The 6,000-nt window shown below is 40.4% G+C and overlaps 1 long non-coding RNA gene across 1 annotated transcript; it reads right to left on the reverse strand.

Moving 5' to 3' along the window:
- Window positions 1-1,191: 1,191 nt before the first annotated feature.
- Window positions 1,192-2,106, reverse strand: LOC119882147. The gene is made up of 3 exons (XR_005440465.1): window positions 2,094-2,106; window positions 1,918-1,998; window positions 1,192-1,313 (listed from the first exon to the last, which is right to left on the reverse strand). It is a non-coding gene; the product is annotated as an uncharacterized LOC119882147 (long non-coding RNA).
- Window positions 2,107-6,000: the final 3,894 nt, after the last annotated feature.

Below are 6,000 nucleotides of genomic sequence, written 5' to 3' on the forward strand. Positions count from 1 at the left end.
GTGGATGGTTCCCAGCTACAAATAAAAAAGAAGAGACAGAATTTGATTAAAGTTTAATTTTCAGTGACAAATCAAAAATAACAGTATTCAAAGGAAGTAAAGTCTTCAACAACCCTGGATCTTTGTCAGTGTGTTAATACCTTGCAGAGCATTTCATTGTGAATGAATATAATCTCTGTAGCTACAAAATTATTGGATTATCATTCTAAAAGTAATTAATAAATAACAGAATGTGAATGTATGGACTACTACAGTCCTCATTCTAAAACATTTAGTCATTATTCTATTGCAATGAGCTGGAAAACATGGAGCAGGAGGACTGAATTTGTGTTTACTTATGTATTTAATCTACTGGATTGCACATTCTTTTAGGTTACCATACAGCTGCACAGTGACCTTGAACTATTTAACCAGAACATTAAATGAAAGTGATCTGCTAATCTGTATATTTGCATTTCACTTTGGTTTTCATTTTCTACACATCAATTGACTTGAAAAGCTGCGTCCAGCTCAGATTGTTTCTTGTCTCATTCTATATCAATTAGTGTAAACCAGAGGGACACAGCATTTAAATGTGAAAGAGCAAACGCAGGGAAACGGGTGAACAAAACGCATCCCTATTATAAACCAAAGCTAGGTGATGCTGTATGCTTACTCACTCATTCTCCTCATCTAATCATTCAAACTGATAAAGTGTCAGAAATAATATACGTATCTACATTCTACTCATTCAGATTGCTGGTGCTGCACACTCATAACTAATAGAGCATAACAAATAAGGCAAAGCCAAAATTCTCTCTTTATGTTTTAGTACTGCGGCTCTGGTCACAGACATCCCCACAAGTGGCCTTATAGGGCGCAGTAACACCGTCCTTCATCCTTCAGGCTTAAGAAAAGCACAACACTATTGTACTATAGTCTCTATGCTTAAACACCACTCCATCATAACGCCACAGTTGCACTGGCAACCATGTAACAGTTTTAATAGTCCAACTGTGCATAATGTTTCTGTGGCCTTCCCTCAGTATCTCAGTCCACACTGGTGTGACCAGAATTTTTTTTGTGGTATGAGGAGATCTAGAACAGGTTCTCAGCCATGGCAGTGAAACTGAGTAGAAGTCTTCCATCTCTTTCTTTCCCCTTCTACAGCCAGTATCTCACTCTATTTATGCCAGTATCAAAGGATGTCCAATATGTTATTAAAAAAGTCGGGCCTGTTTCTTGAGCTCATTTCTCTTCCACAGAGCCAGCCGGTCAAAATCTTCCATGGTCATGCCAAACACTTGGGTAAACTCCTCTGGGGAAAGGTGACGCTGAGAACACAAAGAAAGACAAAAAGACAACCCAGGTTATCACATTGTACCTGTCATTTTTTAACACTTTCCAAGGACGTCTCACATTCCTCTACTACTATTCTTTTCAACTAGGCCTTAGTTGCCATTCAGTTTCAATTAAATGTATTTGTAAAGTGTCAATTCATAACAGAAGTTGAGGACATCAAGGTTATACTGACAAAAACACACACATAAATTAAACAATTACACCCATACAGTAGTTTACTTGTTGGGTTTTCTAAGGCTGATACTAACATGTTTAGACCAAAGTCAGTCTTCTAGGCAAAAATGAAATGTATAAATAAATAATATAGAAATAAAGTCTGTACCAGACCACAATATTAGATCAAATTTTATAAGATATCATTTAACAGTTAAAATTGGGATGGGAATTAAATATTATTTTTATATATGAAACAGAGTTTGATTGGTGGCTTGTCAGAAGTCTTGTAGGCGGGTGGGCTTCTACTGTGGGTATAATCTTTGTATTTCTAAAATCTTGTCTATGGCGCTAGTTTTTAACTGGACCAGGGACAACTTCTTTCCTGCACAGGTAGCCTAATGACCCCATGCATAACCTTACCTCCAGCCTGGCTCTGTCTACATCTTTGGGCAGCCTATTGCGACCTCTGGTGGTGACAATGAGCGCTTCATAGGGGTAAATCTTTAGAGAGAGAGGCAGCCATGCTTTACCAAATTTCAGACACCTAATTACAATATTGGAACTAATTTTTTCTAGTGATTATTTTAAAACCTTACCTTGTATTCTGCTGGGAGGACAGAGAAGGAGAATTTAAGTCAGTACAATAGAAAAAACCCATTAAATTATCGCTTCAATCTAATAAGGGATAGGGTTTTAAATTACCTTTGCTTCCCAGTTGACCTCGCTGCCACTGTCATACTGGTACTGGTAGCAATCTGCACTCTGAGGCTGCAGGTGTAAAGAAGGACAACTTATACAGATACTGGCACATTATTATTTTTTAAATGGAGACATATAAACGATGGAATGAGATTTGGAATAACAACAGCCCTAACATAATCAACTCTAGTGCCTTGATGTTGATGTAATTTTCATATAACAAATGCAATTTTAAAGATGTGAGACCAACTGAATATAAGCCCCAAGTCTGTATAATAAATACACCCAATCGTGGATTGTTGTGTCTTGTTCCACCCTCTGGATGCCGTTGCGTCCATATCCTGGTAGCGAGGCGGACTTACAAAAAAATCTAAAATACAGAAAACAACAGATAATAGTACCTTAATCAAGACAACAGTTCTTACATCACCACTTATTTTCATGTAGTTTGGCAAGTTGAAATCAGTGCCAGAAGATGGCGCTCCTGACCAACCAAACAATTCCTAACTGTTCCAGATGTGTGCACATATAATGGAGCTTTGTTGATGTAAGGTCATTGAATCAGCACAAACACATCATTTATGATGAAATGCCAACCTCCGTTCAAAAACTAAACAAAAAACAACTTCTATTTAAATAAAACAGAACATGAACGGAGGTGGTCTGCATTTAGACAAGTCATTTCAGAAAATGCATGAAACATAAATGATAAACTCACCACTATCAGCGCTGTACTGAGATCTGGAGCTGTGAAATAAAGAGATCATCTTCCTTATTACAACAAGAAAACAAATGCAGCAGCATTTTGGTCTGCCCTGACCTAAATGCTGATTAAATTCTTCCAAAAAATATTAAGGCAAAATTTCTGTGGAGATTTGACAGCCGTCTCTCTAGTTTGAGGCATAACAAAAACAACAAAAACAGAAAAGGAGCAAGATGGGTACCCATCAAGCCCTGGGAGGAACCCAAAACATCAAAGGGGCAATAAGGCAGAAAGAGGCCAGCCAGGACTGGTTCAGGAACAAGGGGAGAAATAAAATTAGGAAAACAACATACAAGACACAGTGCACCATCTCATCGCACTACACAGCTTGTGTGGTTACAAAGCTTTGTTGCCTTTCAACTGTAGACAACAGAGTCCCATGCAGTTGTGTCCCCCCATCAGAGAAATAGTTTTAATGAGAGATCTTATTGCTCATAAATAAACCAGGATATGGGACACCAGCTGTGAGAGGGAGAGAGAGAGAGAGAGAGAGAACACATATAGATGGAAGGATAGATAGAGAGTAACAGAGTAGAATATGGAGAGCGATATTAGGAGAGAGGAGCTGGTGAAGAGATGGAGTAAAGAAGAGGGAATTGCTGAATGGTGATGAAGACAGGCTGGTGGTGTCTGACTCTCAGGGGCTAAATAACAGTCCAGTGAACCAGTGAAGCGTGGTCCAAATAGAAACAATTGGTAGCTTCAGGTCCGGCTTTATCACATCTGGCACATTTGCACCTAGTTGAACACTTTTGGTAGCTTGAAATGTTCAGAGTCAGCGTGATCAGATACAACAATGAAGGCACAGCTGCTCCTGCTGCTGTGCTTCCACAGGTTCGGCAGCAGCTGTTCAGCTATCTCAAATCTTTCCATCAATAAAACACCCTGCCTGCAGCAGCCATGACCCTCTCTGACCTGCATCCACAACTTCACCTCCTCACCCCAAGCCCCAATGACAGCAGATATGAGTCTCATAAAAAGATCTTTGGCAACATATATGATCACATGGAAAGGAATGGCTACACAGGAATACTGTCAGCAGTTACAGGCATTCATGAACTTGCACAAACAGAAAGAACAAGAGACAAAGAGGGAGCTGCGAAGGGGGCAGGGTGGATCCTTACATCCGTTGACAGTGTTGTTGTACACCGTGGTGCCGTAGCCTGTAGTGTTGAGTGTTCCTTGCTCCCACTACGAGAATTCCTCGCACTGCCCCAGGGGTCGTGTCATAGGAACCAGATCTGGCTTTCATCTCCTCCTTTAGGATCATCCTCCCAATGCCACTCCCAATCTGAGAGGGAGCGAGGAAAGAGGCAGAAGGGGGAGGCAAAAAGAAAGAGACACAAGGGAAAACTGCTAATTTAATGTACAGTGAAGGAAAATGGGGAAAGTACCATACCATAAGGAGTGCATTATTATGGTTGTTTCTGAGGAGGTGACTTTCTTCAACCAGATGTTGAAGAAAGAGAGAAAGAAAATAATGAAGCTCTTACTCTTTGAAGACTGTGACTCCAACTCTTCATTCCTCCTGTTGAGAAGCGTCTTCTCGGCATCCGATAGCTGAGAGAGGAAACAGATAAAGAGATTCCTTGTAGGAATATAGAGCTGAGAGTGGAAACATTAATAGAGTGAATAAATATGACAACACAGAGTACAAGTACAGGAACTGTACTTATATGTCTGTGCTTGGCCCAGCAGCGAATAAAAACAAAATGCAGCTGCCATTCAAAAACTTCCTACCCTTGGGGGAGCTGGTGTATGGGTAGTAGTCAGACTCTGACTGGGTATATGGCTCAGGTGAGTAGGTGGACAGTCTGGAGGATCTGAGGATGTCCTCGCTGGTCCTGCTTTTGGTGGCTGCATCCACATGATTGTCTGCGAAGAAATAAATAAAGTTAGGAGAGAAAAGAAAAAAACACACGGAACCAAAGTAACTGGAATTCTGTGAAATAAATAGTTTGACATTTTGGGAAATATGCCAATCACTTTTTTGCCTACAGTTAGATGTCAAGATCGATACCACTTTCGTATCTGTATCCTATTGTTGTCGAAATGTAAAAAAAAAAAAAAAATCTGCCTACCAGCATCTCTAAAGCTCACTAACGTGTTAACGTTACAAGTGATTTGTTAATCCACACAAAAACCAAAGTGTAAAAATGATTTTACGGTTCTTGGGGAGCGGTGACTTCCGGGAGTCTCCGCTAGCTACCTCACAACAAGATTCCTCATGGTGCTTGGTTTCTGTGTTGATTCAATAAACAAGATAGAACTTGTGAACTGGTGAACTTTAGAGGTGCTGGGTGGCAGATTTGTTACTTTTTAAAAGAGCCAGGCTAGCTGTTTCCCTTGCTTCAAGTCTTTATGCTAAGCTAAACTAAGCTAACTGAAGCTCCAGCGCCTCATTGAATAGAAATACAATATACACTATACTTTTGGCCATGTAGTGTAGATATGACAGTTGTATCAATCTTCTCATCAAGCTCTCTGCAAGAAATGAATAAGCCAAAATGTCAAACTATCGCTATTAAGTGTAGTGTGCTACGGAGGAAAACGCATAAATGAATATCAGAAAGATGTACAGAGGGAGAGTACATTAAAGCTACATATCATGTCATCATATCCACCATTCCTGTCAGAGGAGATCAATATTTCAGCCAACAGCATGAAAAACATCAAACATCAGTTACTGCTCAGCCTGAGGCACACAGCGTTTCATGAGTGGTGTGAGGCGATGATATTGATGCCACTCTGCACCAAAGCACAGTCAATGGAAGTCAATGGGGTGACATGCAGTGTAATGTCAGATAGATCGCCCTTCACTCTGTTAGCTATTAGCCATGCCAGCCCCAATCCATGGCCCATGAATTCCCATATACATGATGCATGAGACCAACGGCAGACATTCTCTATTTGCAACACACACTCAGATTGCCACTACACGCGCGCGCACATTCAGAGCAAAGTTTTACAGAAATTGCTTGACTTCTGTCAGAGGAGATATGGATATACGTTATTGACGTGGCATGACAAACACGGGAAGA

The sequence above is a fragment of the Micropterus salmoides genome, unplaced genomic scaffold (assembly GCF_014851395.1).
Source record: "Micropterus salmoides isolate LMB-PRFRI ecotype aquatic unplaced genomic scaffold, ASM1485139v1 Ms_hic_scaffold_2932, whole genome shotgun sequence".
Classification (NCBI taxonomy): domain Eukaryota; kingdom Metazoa; phylum Chordata; class Actinopteri; order Centrarchiformes; family Centrarchidae; genus Micropterus; species Micropterus salmoides.